This window comes from Artibeus jamaicensis, unplaced genomic scaffold (genome assembly GCF_021234435.1).
Source record: "Artibeus jamaicensis isolate MK-2021 breed Jamaican fruit bat unplaced genomic scaffold, CSHL_Jam_final contig_386, whole genome shotgun sequence".
NCBI classification, from domain to species: domain Eukaryota; kingdom Metazoa; phylum Chordata; class Mammalia; order Chiroptera; family Phyllostomidae; genus Artibeus; species Artibeus jamaicensis.
Window position 1 is genome coordinate 2,189,010 of NW_026521811.1, and position 18,299 is coordinate 2,207,308.

The 18,299-nt window shown below is 40.6% G+C and overlaps 1 protein-coding gene across 1 annotated transcript in view; it reads right to left on the reverse strand.

The window, feature by feature from the left end:
* CUNH8orf88 (chromosome unknown C8orf88 homolog) overlaps positions 1-18,299 on the reverse strand; it is a 192,101-nt gene that overhangs the window by 103,299 nt on the left and 70,503 nt on the right. The window lies entirely within an intron of this gene.

Here is an 18,299-nt window from a genome sequence, read left to right on the forward strand (position 1 = left end):
TGGCAAAGCTGCATGGTTTTCCCTTTCACCTGGGAAAGAGAGGTCTGCACTCTGCCAAAACCACATGGCTCTTTCTTTCACCTGGCTGCAGGGGTGTGCCCTCTCCCCAAAACTGCATGGTTCTCCCCTACGTGACTGCAGGGGTCCTCACTCTGCCCCAAACCATGTGGCCCTCTCCTCACCTGGGCAGTTATCCCCTCATGTCCCGGAGCCAGTCTTTTCCAAGCTCTCACACAGGTGCCCTCACTCAGGGGCACAGCCCCTAGTTACATCCTGGGTAGAAGCCACTCCCTTCTCCCTGGCTCAAATCATGGCCACAGCTATTTAACATATCTATGAAACCAGTTAAAGGTCATCGATATGTTAAATGACCATTCTAGAGGTTAGCTGCAAAGCTGTTGCTATGCAAAACAGCTGTCAATAGCCCTGCTCCATTTGTCCCTTCCCCCTGGGGGGAGCTGAGGACATCTTATATGTCTCTCCAATATTCCTATACACTTTGGATTCTGGACACCATTCCAAATCTTTTTTGGGTCCCCCACTTGGCCGCACCCTGTATCAGAATTACTTTTTAAAAGACATCTTTGTTTAGGAGGGTGCGACCAGGGGGGCCCCAAAAGGATTTGTAATGGGGTCCAGAACTCAGGGTATCCAGGAAATATTGAAAATATGGGATGTCCTCACCCCCCACAAGTCTGAGCTGGGGAGATGGGATACATGGAGCAGGGCCATTGAGTTGTTTTGCTTTGCAACAGTTTCTCAGATAACCTCTAGAATAGTCATTTAACATATCTATAACCTTTAACTGGTTTCATAGATATGTTAAATAGCTGTGGCCAAGTTTTGAGCCACGGGGATGGAAGTGACTTCCACCCAAGATGTAACTGGAAGGCAACTCCCCAGCCCCCGTTACAGTGCCTTCATGAAAGCTTGGAGATGATTGGCTCCATGCCATGGGGCCACGTCTGCCCAGACTCACTATGGCAGCCCAGTAAAGCTGGAAGGATACAGGAGTGCTGGCAAGTGTGGCCGAGTATGGGAAGAGTCGGAAATGAGGCTGCAGAGGAAGGTTGGCACAGGGATTTAAATGCAGATGCGGCAGCCATTAAAGACAGAACCAAATGCTTTTGGCCAGAATAGGGACTCCCAGAGCCATGTGAGAGAGAATCACCATGTAACTTTAGCAAAGAGAACCACATGCTTTGGCCAGACTGAGGGGACCACCCCTGCCCCCTGCAGCCATGAGAAGAATCATTGTAGGGGAGCGGTTTGTCTTGGCCTGGCAAATGTGACTCAGCTCTGTATGGAAAACCTACAGATGTGAAGTGCTCGGCAGGAGCCAGACCTTCAAACCGAGTTTTCCCATGGGGATCAGGCCTAGAAAATACTTACAGACTGTTATGGCTTGCTCTTCTTGCTAAAACTCCCTCACTCTGGTCTAAAGCAACAAATGTATATTGTTTACCCTCAAGGTAATTTCCAAAGCCTGAGTGAGCTATCCCAAGGACAGAGCTAATCAGCTCATTGCCACCCCCCTCTGCATGCTATTTTTATTTCCTTGATTGTACCTAAAATGTAGACAATAATGATCTATGTGATAGATAATAAATCTCTCTATGATGTAAGACCCCAGGAAAACAATAAAAGCCTGTCTAGGCAAGGGCTGGGGCGCTCCCCTCTTGAGAGTGACTGAGGAACCATAGGCACTCTCCCCTTGAGAGAGTAGTCGTGCCTGTTCCCTTTTCCCACACAAGATTGTTGTCACTTGTGCATTGATTTTTGTTGTCAACCACAACAGGCAGACTGCTGGACAGGGCCTGCATCATCCAGCACCCAAACAGGGACACGAAGGCCATGAACCAAGGCTATCAGGTTGTGGTCAACACACCAACATGGGTGGAATGTGCACAAAAGCCCAGGTAAGGGCAGACTAACCCGAGTGTTTTTCAGAGGACATAGGGTGTGTTGTATTTTAGGAAAAAGGGGTATTTTTCCAAGGTCGTTCTCTCGGCGACCGCACTTTCTTTAGTAAGCAGAAGCCTTCCTCTCTCTCTCTCTCTGGCAATTGCCGTACCCTGGGGGCACACGTTGAGCATTTAAGAGCCACAAGGGTGCTCGCTGCAATAAAGATGTTGTAGACGATCGGCGGGTAAATACACACTCTTGGAGTCCGGAACCAAATTGATAAAAATTTTAATGGCCAAAGATTTTCCTGCGCAGGGGCGAACTTCCCCTATTGTGACCGGAGTCACGTAGCTACTCAGAGCTACAAAATGGAAGTCGCACCTGGCTTACAGACTACTGGGTATTTATATTTTCTAGCAAGCAAGCAAAGGCATACAGAAGCAGAGGTGGCGGTTAGCTATTGGCTTATTTAAAAACGGCGGGGGTCCCTGATTGGTGGGTGCTGCTGCTGGAGGGCACTTTCTGGCGGGCCTGGGTTAGTTACCTTATTTGGCTAGAATTTTAAACCCAATTGTTCCCTGATGTTTGTTCATTACCCTGTTCCAGGAACTGCAGATTTAGGGTTGGGTAATGCCCTAGCTGTAATTTTCCTAGCTGGGTATAACAAAAGACACCTATGACAGGATAAGTTGGACATGGGCCAGGACAGAACACTAGGTTTCCTGCCAACTGCAAGCAAAAGCCCATGAAATGAGAGGTACACTGTAAAAAACACTCACAAGACCATCCCTGCGGCACAATCCCCAATCAGGTTTTAGGCTTTGGAGAGAAAGCAATGAACTTTCCTTTCAATTAGCTTTTTTACAAGAGTCTCTGCACATTCTTTCTTTAAAAGCTGCTTTTTTTCAGCCCTTTTGATTCTGCCTTTTCCCTCCCCCCAACTGCAAATAAAAAAGCAGATAGTAAATGAGTGTTTCGGTTTCAACTGGACTCTGAAGATTGCTTTGAGAATTCATAGTTAGTTAATAGGGTTGTTTACGAGTGTCTCAGCCTCTTGCTGAGCATTGAAGATAAGAGGAAAATCCTCCCTCCAGCTTGAGATCTCAGGCATTCCTACCTGAGTAGGGAGGGGCCTTGGGGAGGTGTCTGGGGTCAATCCCTTTGACGTGTAGGGGCCTAAAAGGAACTTCTAATCACAATAATTTAACTTTGGGTTCAGTCAGGGAGTGTGATATAAAGGTTGGTCACCTGGCGCTTTGAGCCCTCCCTCGAAGTCTTAGAGGCATGGGAAAAACCTGAAACCCATAAGCAGGGTTAGGGTACAGTGTATACCACGCAGCCCTCCCTGACGGTTTTTGCCAACATTACATTTTTAACCCATCACACTATACTCCCTAATAGCTAATTAGATAGGGTTTAATATGGGCTGCAGAATCTGAAACACCAGGAATTGAAAGTAAAAATGGAAACTTTTAAACAAGTATAGGCTCTCTAAATCACAAGAGTAATGTTTTATGCTACTTTTGCAGTTTTTTTTTACTTTTGTTTTTAATTTAGTTATTTTTCAAGTACAGTTTTTTGTCTATTTCTCCCAGCCCCCCCTGCCCTGTGTTCCCCACCTCCCTCCCATTTCCTCCCCCCCAGTCCTCATCCCGGTGTCTTTCATACTTGTTCCTCAAAATCCCTCCCCTTTTTTTCCCCTTAAATTCTCTTCCCTCTCCTCTCTGGTCACTGCTCACTTGTTCTCTATTTCAGTGTCTTTGTTTTTGTTCTGTTTTCTTGTTTGTTTTGTCATTTAGCTTCCTGTTAAAGGTGAGATCATATGGTACTTGTCTTTCAATGCCTGGCCTATTTCACTCAGCATAAAGCTTTCCAGTTCCATCCATGTTGTTGCAAAGGGTAGGAGCTCCTTCTTTCTCTCTGATGCATAGAATTCCATTGTGTATATGTACCACAATTTTTTGATTCATTCATTTACTGATGGAACCTAGGTTGCTTCCAGCTCTTGGCTATTGTAAATTGTGCTGCTATGAACATTGTGGTGCATAGTTTCTTTGAAATTGATGTTTTAGGATTCTTAGGATAGAATCCTAGCAGTGGAATTGCTGGGTCAAAAGGCAGGTTGATTTTTATTTTTCTGAGAAAATTCCGTACTGTTTTTCATAATGGTTGTACCAGTCTGCAATCCCACCAACAGTGAACTAAGGACCCCTTTTCCCGACACTCTTTTTAACATTTGTTGTTTGTTGCTTTGTTTATGATAGCCATCCTGACTGGTATGAAGTGGTATCGCATTGTGGTTTCAAGAATGAAATTAGGGAAGAAATCAAAAAGTTTTGGGAAATAAATGAAAACGAGCTCACAACAATCCAAAACTTATAGGACACAGAAAAGGCAGTTTTGAGAGGGAAGTTTATAGCAATACAGGCCTACCTAAAGAAGATAGAAACATTTCAAACAAACAACCTTACTCTACGCCTGCAAGAACTTGAGGAACAACAACAAAAACAGCCCAAAGCAAGTAGAAAGAAGGAAATAACCAAGATCAGAGCAGAACTAAATGACATAGAGACTAAAAGCACAATTATAAGGATCAATGAATCCAGGAGTTGGTTCTTTGAAAAGATAAACAAAATAGACAAGCCTTTAAGTAGGCTCATCAAGAAAAGAAGGGAACGGACACAAATAAACACAATCAGAAATGAAACAGGAGAGATTACAAATGATACCACAGAAATAGAAAGGACTGTAAGAAATTACTATGAAGAACTGTATGCCAAGAAATTTGAGAACCTAGGGGAAATGGACACATTTCTAGAAAAATATAATCTCCCAAAACTTAATGAAAAAGAAGTAGAAAACCTGAATAGACCAATAACAGCAAAAGAAATTAAAGCAGTAATCAAAAAACTCCCATCACACAAAAGCCCCGGACCAGATGGGTTCACAGGAGAATTCTAAAAAGCATTTAAGGAAGAGCTAACCCCTATTCTTCACAGACTATTCCAAAAAATCCAAAAGGATGGAAAACTCCCAAACTCCTTTTATGAAGCCAGCATCATCCTAATTCCAAAACCAGATAGAGATACAACAAAGAAAGAAAACTTCAGGCCAATATCACTGATGAACATAGACACTAAAATCCTCAACAAAATATTGGCAAATCGCATCCAACAATATATCCAAAAGATTATACACCATGGCAGTTTTTTAAAAGCTGCTAAATATCTCCCTGGTAAGGAATCTTTAAACTTAGTTATTTAGGAAAAGTTGGGCAGAAGTTAAAATAGCACCAGGTGGTGTGAGATAAAGACTAGAGTCTCAGTCCCTCCTTTAAAGGATTTAATTTGAAAATACTAGTTTGCCTGAATTTTATTTTTGTTTCTGTTTTAAAAGTAACATCTCAGTCTCAAAATATTTTAATAAATAGAGTGAGATCTCTAATATTGTTACATCATAAAGATTCTACTCAGAAATAATTTAAATTTATTAAAAAAAGAAAAATATCTCACTTCCCTCAGATAGTGAAAAATACAGAAATGAAAACAATGAGAAAGTGTGTCTTTTAACCATTCTGAATCCTCTTTCTAAAGACCCAGGGACCGCTTCGGTCCTGGAAACAAACTATGCCGAGCTTAATATCTTCCCTCCCTCTTCTCGAACCTCCCTAAAAAATTTTCAAAGGCACTAAATAATGAGACAGCTCACTTTTGAACACACTGCAAGAATGCAGTAATCACCAAAAAAAAAAAAAAAAGACTTTGGCCAGGATAGCGGCATAGGTGGAGACGCTGTGCTTCCTCACACAACCAAGTTTAGAGACAACTTAATAATAGCAACAGAAAACACAGCCAGAACACAGAAAATTGAACTTTTCAGGAGTCTGATAACAACAAATTCTTCAGCCTGACCGGTAAGAGGGGCGAAACCAGCAGCTGGCAGAGCGGGGTTGCACAGAAAAACTTGGTCAGATGGACTCAGGTGCAGAATCCAGGCGCAGGGTTGGATCTGGTGGGCAACTCAGCAAGCAATCACAGGGAAACAGTGAGGGAGCAGGGCTGCAGGTTGACTGTGGTCACGCATTCGTGTGTGGATAGACAAGCTAGGGAGTGGGTGATTGGACAAGAGCCAGCAGCCCCAGTGGCAGGTGGCAGAGCCATTTCCCTGCTCTAACCCTGCCTCCACATACAGCATCATAATCCAGTGACCTAAGTGGCCCTGCGCCGGTGAACAACCTAAGGCTCTGCTCTTCACCCAGCTGTGAGAAACAGCAGAGGGGGCCACCATTTCTTCGCTCTGACCCCGCCTCCACATACAGCATCACAACCCAGCAACCTGGGAGTCCAAGGCTCTGCTCCTCATACTTAACGGGTGCAAACAGACCAAAAATGGCTCAAGAAGATCTCAAAGCCCCAGAGCTTATAAATCTAAGCCACGAAGAAATAGGAAAACTCTCAGACTCACAGTTTAAAACACTGGTGATCAGGATCCTCACAGAAATGGTTGATTATACTGACAAATTAGACAAATATATGAAGGCAAAACTAATTGAAATGAATGGAATTGCACAGGAAACCAATAGCGATGAAAAGGAAACTGGAACTCAAATCAATGGAGTTGACCAGAAGAAACCAAATAATGGCCAAACAGAAAAGAGTCAAGAAGCAAGAATTCAAAGAAATGAGGAGAGTCTTAGGAACCTCCAGGACATCTTTAAACGCTCCAACATCCGAATTATAGGGGCACCAGAAGGGGGAAAGGCACAGCCACCAGTGGAAAACTTATTTGAACAAATAATAAAAGAAAATTTCCCCAATCTGGCAAAGGCAATAGACTTCCAGGAAATCCAGGAAGCTCAGAGAGTCCCAAAGAAGTTGGACCCAAGAAGAAACACACCAAGGCACATCATAATTACATTAGCCAAGATTAAAATGAAGGAGAGAATCCTAGAAGCAGCAAGAGATAAGGGGTCAGTCACCTATAAAGGAGTTCCCATCAGACTGTCAGCCAATTTCTCAAAAGAGACCTTACAGGCAAGAAGGGGCTGGAAAGAGGTATTCCAAGTCATGAAATCCAAAGACCTACAACCAAGATTGCTCTATCTAGCAAAACTTTCATTTAGAATAGAAGGACAGACAAAGTGCTTCTCAGATAAGATCAAATTCAAGAAGTTCATCATTACCAAGCCCTTATTATATGAAATGTTAAAGGGACTTATCTAAGAAAAAGAAGTTAAAAAAAAACATGAACAGTGAAAGGACAACAAACTCACAGTTATTAACAACCACACCTAAAACAAAAGCAAACTAAAAGGACAGCTAGATCAGGAGTGGAAACATAGAAATGAAGATCACATGGAGGGTTAGCAACAGGGGAGTGGGAGGAGGAGAAGGGGAGAGAAGGTATGGAAAATAAGTAGCACAGACAGTAGATAGAAAATAGATGGGGGGCAAGAATAGTATGGGAAATATAGAATCTAAAGAACTTGAGACACATGGTCATAAACTAAAGGGGCGGTAATGGTGGAGACAGGGAGGTAGGGTGGAAGGGAATGAAGGGGGGAATAGAACAACTGTAATGGCATAATCAATAAAAATAAATATATTAAATTAGAAAAAAAGAGTAAATGCATTTGCCAATAGAAAAAAACTGTTTCTAAAAGTTATGAATATGTTCATAAATTTGTCAATCTAAAGCATACTATAAGTGAGATAAGAGGTGTAACGTGTTAAAGAAATATTAAAAATCCTCCTTGTTTATGCTGGAGCTGTGAACTTTATTTTAAAATTAAATATAAGTGTACTATCTCCCAAGGAGAACTAGCCCTTCTCCGCAAAAAACCAAGTATTATTATTTAACGTGGTACCTGTAAACACTAATTGTTTCCTTGCAGAACTGGCTATTCTCTTGAAAGAAAACAATTAGTTTTCAATTGAGTCACATAAGGCCCCTGGCACATAACCACTTTTGTCTAAAACATGTTTAAGCAGAACACCCCTCATACTCCTCATTTTCCTTGCAAACTCTAAACCAAAGAACTACCAAGTCCTAAAAACAAGACAATTAACTTGCTGCTCTTACTCACTGCAGCCTTTTAAAAACAGCAGAGAGCCTGTCTTTCCAAGTAAAGAAAAAAATGGAACTTTTAAAACTGGGGCTATTTTTCAGTCAACTGCTCCCTACCTATTACAAACCAGAAAGCCAAAAATTAAGACCTTAAAAGAGCCCTTCCAGAAGGGCAAAAGACCAGACCCCCAAAGCTAAACAGAAAAAAGAAATAGAAAAAGTTAAAAAATGTTTCTTTATCATTCTCAAGCTAAGCAAATTATTAAAGAATGCCCTGACTATCAAGCCCTTAGTATGGCACCTCCATCCACAGGAGTTAATCCTCAGAGACTAAGCTCTCAAATAATTTGACAAACAGATATCACTCATTATGCCCACTTTGAAAAATTCAAATACATTCACATTTCTATTAATACTTACTCTGGTGCCCTACATGCATCTGCTTTAACAGAAAAATCTACTAAACATATGCAAGCCCATTAGCTTGAAGCCTTCAGTCATTTGAGTCAGCCTCAGCAAATTAAAACTAATAATAGCTCAGAATATCTTGCCCATTCTACTCAAGCCTTCCTTCACATTGGACATCCAACATAAAACAGGAATACCTTATAATCCAACTAGTCAAACAATTATTAGACGGGCATATCATACCTTTAAAAATCTTAAAAAACAAAAAAGGAGGAGTCAGGAGTCTACCCCCCCAAAATTTGATTATGTTAGCTATGTTTACCTATAATTTTCTAAATTCTGATGAATCACTCTACACTGCAATTGAGAAACATTTTCAAAAGAAAGAACCAAAGTCATCTTATCCTCAAGTTTTATACAGAGATCTACTGGGAAATAGTACTTGGCAGAATCCTGTAAATCTCTTAACATGGGAAAGTGGGTATACATGTATTTCCATCCCTACAGGTCCTGTCTGGCTTCCAGCTAAAAGGGTGAAGTTTTATAACAAAACAGACATCAAGCTCTACTCCCTGAAGATGAAAACCAATCAGCTAGCAGACCAGGTGGCCCAACTGACCCTGGCCAAGTAGAAGAAAACAAGCACTGGGTTCTAGTGCCAAAAAATGCAGTTTATGTTACTAAGTATTTACTAATTTATTTTTCTGTTCTTATTGACACTTTGTGTTTTCCTTTAAATGAGCAACTTTATGCTGCAAGCAAAAAGCAATACAGTAATTATTATCAGTTTTCCATAGTAACTATAATTGGCCTGCATGCCCAGGAGAAAATTTATCACACTCAATCCCTCTCCAATTCCTCCTTGTACTTTAGGCATAAGCCACAAACACTCAGTCTCTTGGTCTTTGTGCAGAAGACTGAATGCTACTATTGCTTTTCTTCCCAAAAGTCCTTTTGTAGTGGAGAACTAGGGAGCTAATTAGAAAGTACTGGGTAAATTGAACAAAACAATAATTTCAGCTCTGCCTGAAATCCCATATACTAATATGTGGTGGAAGGAGCCTGGTACTGGGGCGCCCATAAACAAAATTGTTCCTCCCAACCACACTAGCCCTTAACATTACAATTGTTGGAAAATGGCCTTGCCTTTTATTACTAAAATGCATCTGTATATAAGAATTGTATGTAACTTTAAAGATATCCAAGGATGTTTTTATCAAATTAACCTTCTAAAACAAAATTAAGTCACAGTTTATACCTCTCACCCCTACTTGTTTTTAGCAATTCTAGGAACAACTCAAATCTTATATAACAAATCAACAAAAATTTATTCTTTGCTTGTTCCGGCAGGCTCCATATATGCCAGCTGTCTTACTCATTTCAATATTACTCAGTTAAGCCTCACTACAGTTTATATAGTTAGAAGACAAACTCAGATATAAATGCCAGTTAATGTAGCCAGAGAATGAAAAAATCCCCATAACATAATAGTACTTAGCAATGCGCTGGCCTCTTTAAAAGTCTGAAAGTTTGTTGGCACTTTGATTACATTTATTGTTTCTACTATAGTTGTCGCAGCTACTGTGGCCACAACAACCACTGCCCTTATTGGGTCAGTTCAAACTGCTCATACTGTTGATGTTCTCCTAACCAATTCCACTTTAGAAATGCTTCAACAGGCCCAGATTGATCAAGAAATCCTGACTCAACTTTCTGCAGTTAAATCATCACTCAACTAGATCAGTGAATGCCGAAATGCGCTAGTGATCCATAAACAGCTAACCTGTAATCCTAATTTCTCCAAACTGTGTGTCACCCCACTACGATAGAACTCCAGCCAATATTCCTGGAGTAATATTCAACATCACCTAAGAGAAACTTTTTCTACTAATTTAAAAAAACAAATCAATAAATTACAACTAAAGTTACACAAACAGTTGCAGAATATTCAATGTTTAATTAAACAAAAAATTCTTCAGACCCTTAATAATAATCTTATCTCATTAAACCCAAAACATTGGTTTGATGAACTTAACCTAAGATTATGGGTCACTGGAGCCTCTGTTTTTTTGCTAATTTTAATAATGTTTTGTATATTACAATACATTTACAAATTATTTGCCCAGGGTCACAAAAGAAACCAGCAAGTCTTATGGGATGTATCACCACAACAGACTTAACAAAAAAAAAGGGGGGTGGGAATTGTAGGGGAGCAGATTGTCTTGGCCTGGCAAATGTGACTCAGCTCTGTATGGAAAACCTACAGATGTAAAGTGGTGGGCAGGAGCCAGACTTCAAACTGAGTTTTCCCGTGGGAATTAGTGCCACGTCCACTGCCGCGTCCACTGTTGGATCCCTCTCTCCGTGACAAGGTCCTGAGAGGGGGTGTAAGACTTCAAGGAAGCAGTTTCCAACCTGGTGGATGTGGCATGGAAGGCCTTGCAATACCTATTGTGATTGTGCTTGCTTTAGAGATCATGACCTTTTTTGCTTTAATCATTATGAATACCCTGGCAGTGATTCAGATAGTGTGCCTGGACCTTTCCCGGCTCAATGAGCAGAATAATAATATCATACTAGAACGTCAGGGAATATAAGCACAAGGAAACAATCAGAACAATCTGAGAATTCAAGCTTAATCAATAACAATCATTAGAAAAACACCCAAGATAAGATAGAATACTCTAGGAAATCAGGAGATAATCTCACTACTTTCTTAGAAAGAATTAAAATACAAAACATGTTTATAAAAAGTACTCCTAGAGAAACTTAAAAGAAGTACCCTTGAAAGCCCCCTGCTACATAGGAACAGCCCCTCCTTTACCTTGAATAGGAATATATATCAACTAGACAGGCAAAGTAATAACAAAAGCTAGTTAGTTATTACAAACTGAACAGTTACTAGGGAGTCAGAATTTATGGTACACAGAAAAAACATTTTAAGCAAAAAAAGGTAGATAGCTAAATTAGACATCACGAGGGCTTTATAATAAATCTCCTATTTTCTCTACTCAGTCTAGTGTATCCTTATACCCTATACCAAATTCTGAGAAACTTTAATATACAATAAGATATTTTTAACTGTCTGATTAATGGCTCTCCTAGTTAAAATAATTTTTAACTGAATCTCTGGGAACTTTTGTACTTTTACTGATTGCCTTTGTATTGATTTTTTCTGCTCAAATGATCATGTTATACTACAAATATTAATCACTACCTGAAATGAGAATTATAAAAACCTGCTTGTACTTGCAATAAACGGAACAGAGCTTCACTGTCCTTTGAGGCGTGTTGTCGTCTGTTACCCAGCGCCGACGCCTTGCCCTCACCTGTGGGACCCCCTGACCCGCTGCGGCTGGACCGCGGCAAATTAGGCCTAGAAAATACTTACAGACTGTTATGGCTTGCTCTTGCTAAAATTCCCTCACCCTGGTCTGAAACAGTAGATGTTTATTGTCTATTCTCAAGGTAATTTCCAAAGCCTGAGTGAGCTATCCCAAGGACAGAGCTAATCAGCTCATTGCCATCCCCCTTTTCATGCTATTTTTATTTCCTTGATTGTACCTAAAATGTAGACAATAATGTTCTATGTGATAGATAATAAATCTTTCTATGATGTAAGACCCTAGGAAAACAATAAAAGCCTGCCTAGGCAAGGGTTGGGGCGCTCCCCTCTTGAGGGAGTGACCAAGGCACCATAGGCACTCTCCCCTTGAGAGTAGTCGTGCCTGTTTCCTTTTTCCACACAGGATTGTTGTCACCCGTGCATTGATTTTTGTTGTCAACCACAACAGGCAGACACTGCTGGACAGGGTCTGCAACAATCATCATGTAGCTTTAGCAGAGAACCACCATGAGGCTCTGGCAGAGAACAGACACACAGCTTTAACAAAGAATCACCATGCAGCTTTCTATTTCTTTTCCTGAGATACTGTACCTGGGACTGGGCAAAGGGGGAAAGAAGGACTGTGTGTGTTTGTGGGTGTTTTAAGGGACTTTGGGATTTTGATGAAGACATTAAGTCATTATTCTTAAGTCTGTATAACTTGAATAAATATTTCCTTTTCACCAATCTCTAACATGGAGAGCTTTAATTCTGTGGCAAAGGGAAAGGCAAACCTAGTACAGGGGGAACTCAGGAGAAGGGGAGGTCAACTTAATAATATTGTGGGACCCGCTTCCCTGGTGGCCAATCCAGGAAAACCATGGGAGACCACATGTGCAATAGCTTTAAAGTAATGCAACTACTTGTACATGCACAGTAAAAGTCTGCCAAAACTAGCCAGGAAGAATCCATCCTATAAGAATAGAGTCCCTCCAGCCCATGAGGTTAGTCTCTGCTTGGAGTTGACCTGCTCCCGTGTTCTCTGCTATAAACTGTGTGTTTGGCTCAAGTCTTCATCCCAATCACCAAGGATCTGGTTACTTGTGCCCACCTGTGACATTTGTATTTGTCTCCCACTCTCAAGTTTGTGAATCCAACCCATCCTCCTTTCTTTCTACCTGAATTTGGACATTGTCTCTCACCTAACCTGTCTCTGCATTTCTAGCCTTCTTTCTGCTTCCTACAACTGCTCTCCATCGGTATCTCAGTCTGCCATCGGAATGATTTTTTAAAACACAGCTCTAACCTGTCACTCCCTGTATTAAATCCACAGTGGCCCCTCAGTGCTACAGGGTTAAACCCAATCTTCAATTTTTCTTTTCCAGCACCCCATCTCCTGACTCCTCCAAATCATGTCATATGGGATTTTAGACACGGGCTAGTCAAAGGACTGGAAGGAACAAATCTGTCTTCCTTGAATTGGAAAAGCTTATTTTTTTAAAGTACAATTACAAACAGTATTAGATTAAAAAGACAACCAACTGTATGGGAAAACATATTTGCCAATGATACCTCAGACAAAGGTTTAATCTCCAAAATATACAAAGAACTTACACGACTCCACTCTAGGAAGACATTGAACCCAATTAAAAAATGGGAAAAGGACTTGAACAGACACTTCTCTAAAGAGGATATACAGAATATCCAGAGACACATGAAGAGATGCTCAATATCGTTAGCTATCAGAGAGATGCAAATTAAAACCACAATCAGATATCACTTTACACCAGTCAGGATGGCTATAATAGACAAAGCAACAAACAACAAATGTTGGAGAGGGTGTGGGGAAAAGGGGACCTTAGTTCACTGTTGGTGGGATTGCAGACTGGTACAACCATTATGGAAAACAGTATGGAATTTTCTCAGAAAAATAAAAATTGACCTGCCTTTTGACCCAGCAATTCCACTGCTAGGATTATACCCCAAGAATCCTAAAACATCAATTTCAAAGAACCTATGCACCACAATGTTCATAGCAGCACAATTTACAATAGCCAAGAGTTGGAAGCAACCTAGGTGCCCATCAGTAAACGAATGGATCAAAAAATTGTGGTACATATACACAATGGAATTCTATGCAGCAGAGAGAAAGAAGGAGCTACTACCTTTTGCAACAGCATGGATGGAACTGGAAAGCATTATGCTGAGTGAAATAGGCCAGGCATTGAAGGACAAATACCATATGATCTCACCTTTGACAGGAAGCTAAAGAATAAAACAAACAAGCAAACAGAATAAAAACAAAGACACTGAAATAGAGAACAAGTGGGCAGCGACCAGAGGGGAGAGGGAAGGGAACTTAAGGGGAAAAAGGGGGAGGGATTTTGAGGAACAAGTATGAAAGACACAGAGATGAGGACTGGGGTGGGGGAATGGGAGAGAGGGGGGAGACCGGGCAGGGGGCAGGTGGGATGGGAGAAATAGATAAAAAAAAATGTACTTGAAAAGTAACTAAATAAAATTTAATATTAAAAAAAAGAAAAGTAACTAAATAAAATTTAATATAAAAAAAAGTACAATTACAGGCAGAATGTGGACTCTTAAAATTGATCTGGGCAGAAAGCTGAGAGATAAGTATGTATGTAAGAGAAAAGAGGAGAGGACCCCAGGCCGTAGAAACTAAGGTGAGCAGCAGTGCGTGGTCCAGGCAACTCAGGCAGGACCTCAAACAAAAGCAGCCAATCAGGAAGAGAAGCAAGGCCGAGTTCAGTAAGAGCTATGGAGGTTTATGGACCCTCTAAAAAGCCACACTTGAAGGCAAGGTGAGGGCAATGGTCTGCACTCATGATTCTGAATCCTGGCACAACTGATAATATTTTTTTGATGGATGAATGAATGTTATATTTGTGATATCTATTGTTGGGAACTACCCCGCCTGGTTTCAAAGCTGTAACCACCCATGGCTAGAGCTGAGTAAAAAGACCTTGAGACCATAAGCAACTACAGAGGCAAAGCTTATCCTCCCAGCCAGGGGCACAGCCTCTGCCTGCTTCACTTCACCCTGTTTGGCCCCAGGTAGATAACTGGTTAGCCAATGATGGGTTAGACTCCTCAAGGGAGGGATGACCTAAAGCACTGTCATGATGGGGCCATCAGGGAGGGACTTGGGGGACTATAGATTAAGGGGGTGATGGACCCTCACCCCTCCTGAGCCCTCCATTTGTCTGCAAGAAGTCTCCTAATCTCTTGGCTGCCTTACTTCCCCTGCTTATCTTAAGCCTGAAACAATGCCAGAGGTGGGTGTGGCGCTGTACTGGAAAAGGGTGGTTTGCAGGGCAATCAAGCCTAAGAAAATGCATAAAATCCTGTGAAACCTACTTTGCTAATACCCTCAATTTAAATGATGAGGGTCCAAACATAAAATGAGTTTGTTTCCCCAAGTTTTATGGCCTTTTAGCTATCTGACTCTGACTCAGAATAAACCCTCATAGTTATTTGAATGTTATCTATTGTTTGATCATTACAGCCTGAGATGACTGAGCTTTACTTACATGTCCTGTATCCTATACAAATTAAACCCAATAAAGCCCATTGAGGAACAGGCTCAAGGCCCTTCTCCTTTGAGATATTGGCCACCTTACCCTCCCCAAGCAGATCACTTCTTGGCAGACTAATTTGCATCTGGGGGTGTGGGTGCGGTGGGCGGAGCCCCTCCTATAATCTGTAACACACCATGATAGTCTTCATGATGCCAAATCAGTAAAAAAAAATGTTATGTCACACAAACTTATTGAAGTTATTGACTAGACAAAACTTCAATTTTCTGGTATTTCCTATACAAGTGGATAAAATAGCTTCATACCACACATAGAGATGATTAGGAAAATCAAGTTGCTTCTTGTCTTTATTTTCCTGCAGTTAATTTTGATTTATCTTTTCCATTTCAGTATTTCTATATAGAAGCTTCCAAATTAATCTTGCTACATGATTTATGGGTTCTGGGAGAATAGTAATGTGTGAAATAGATACATTACTAGCAAGCTTTCTTTTAATAATTTATTCACTCATTCATATTTATTTCATTTTTCCAGCATGGTGGAATGTGCATGATGATTTCTGGGAGTTGTAGGAAAAGCTCTATGCATATTTCCTTTACCTAACCTTAAAATGTAGCCCATTTGATTATTTTCTGAAATCTCACTCTTTGAGGAATTTATTTCTTGAATTAAAAACAACTTTTCCCTTGGAGAAAATACTTTTGGTAATATTCCCACTTTAAGTTTTTTACTGATTCAGTAAAATACAAAAAGTAACAAAATTTAGATATGGGTCATGGGTGTCTTAGGAATGAGGAGAAATTATTGTGAGGGGGACTTAGGATGCAGAAAAGGACAAGAATTAAGTTTATTTCCTAATTTTTCCTAAGCTCTGTGGTAATTTTATTTTACAATAAAACTATAGATGATGATAAAGGTCATCACAGTTTAACTTTTATAAATGTCTTGAAATACTGCATATAAAAGGGAACAACAATAAAATAATTTTAAAAAAGAATAGTATAGGAAGTGTAGAAGCCAAAGAGCTTGTATGTTTGACCCATGGACATGAACTAAGGGGGAGAATGCTGGAAGAAATTGGGGTACTGGGTGGAGGGGGATAAATGGGACAACTGTAATAACAATCAATAAAATATACTTTAAAATTAAAATAATTGCTAATAAGTAGAAAGTATATAAAATTAGAAAAATGGGATGAAGGAAATGTTTGTTATTCTTATATATAGTTCTAGTTGGTTTTAAATGGCACAGAGAATATAGATCTCCTATTAAGTTCATATTTGTATTAAATATGGTAATAGAAGTAATGTAATACCTGGAAATTTAGTTGATACATATTTCACCTACAAGTTTTATTTTTGTGCCTATTTCAAGGCACTTGGTGCTATAATGCATAATGATACCTGTGGAACTTCAGGCAGAAGGGAACCCTAAAGCAACATTCTCAACTCTGTGCTTCCTGGCCTACTCTTTAAGATAGATCATGTTTCTTTTTATTCTCTAGGGGCAGAAAATCTATAGTCCCTTTTCTTAGCTATCCTATTTTTTTTTAATTTTTATTTAGTTATTTTTCAAGTACATTTTTTTGTCTATTTCTCCCATCCCAGCCCCCCCTGCCCCGTCTCCCCCCTCCCTCCCATTCCCCCCCCCTCCAGTCCACATCCCTGTGTCTTTCATACTTGTTCCTCAAAATTCCTCCTCATTTTCCCCCTTAAATTCCCTTCCCTCTCCCCTCTGGTCCAAACAACAAATGTTGGAGAAGTTGTGGGGAAAAGGGGACCTTAGTTCACTGTTGGTGGGATTGCAGACTGGTACAACCATTATGGAAAACAGTATGGAATTTTCTCAGAAAAATAAAAATTGACCTGCCTTTTGACCCAGCAATTCCACTGCTAGGATTATACCCCAAGAATCCTAAAACATCAGTTTCAAAGAACCTGTGCACCACAATGTTCATAGCAGCACAATTTACAATAGCCAACAGTCGGAAGCTATCCTATTTTCTAAGCATCCTAACAATCAAGATATTCTTCCATTTAAACTTCTTGCTGAAGTTAAAATTTATCTCCTTTTGTTTTACTTCCATAGAGAATTAATGTTCTCTTTTTATAAATACTTTAAAGAAAAGTTTCTGATGGAATTGTTAAATTACTACTACTAAGTCTTTTTTTTAAGCCTAAGTAACTATAAAAAGAAGTCTGGACTTCTGCCAAGATGGAAGCATAGGTGGAGATACCGTGCTTTCTCCCACAACCAAGTTGAGAGACAACAAAATGTTAGCAACAGAAAACATAGTCAGAACACAAAAAATTGAACTTTTTGGAAGTCTGATAACAACAAATTCTTCAGCCTGACCGGTAAGAGGGGTGAAGCCAGCAGCTGGCAGAGCGGGGTTGCACAGAAAAACTCGGTCAGATGGACTCAGGCGCGCGGATCCCAGGCGTGGGGTTGCAACAGGTGGACCCAGTGAGCAAGTCAGTGAGCGCAACCCAGTGAGTGACCGACATACCCAGTGAGGGTGCAGGGTGGCGGGTTGACTGTGGTCCTGCATTCGTGCACAGATAGACCAACAAAGGAGTGGGCGGTGAGACAACTGGACCAAGCAGGCCCCAGTGGCGAGAAGCAGCAGGGGGGCGCCATTTCCCTGCTCTGACCCCGCCCCCACATACAGCGTCTTGTTTCTTCTGTTCTGGTCAACTGTTTATTTCTTTTCTCGTCAAAACCTTTGATTTGAGTCCCAGTTTTCTTTCTTTCACTGTTGGTTCCCTGTATATTTTTCTTTATTGGACTTCTCATAACCTTCATTTCTTCCTCTATTTTGCGAGCATACTCAACCAATTCTGTGAGCATCCTGATTATCAGTGGGGTTTTTAAAAAATATTTTATTTATTTATTTTCAACAAGAGAGAAATAAAGGAGAAAGAGGGAGAGAAACATCAATGTTGGTTGCCTTTCAGGTGGCCCCCACTGGGGACCTGGCCTGGTATGTGCTCTGACTGGAAATCAAACCTGCGACCCTTTGGTTCACAGCCCACACT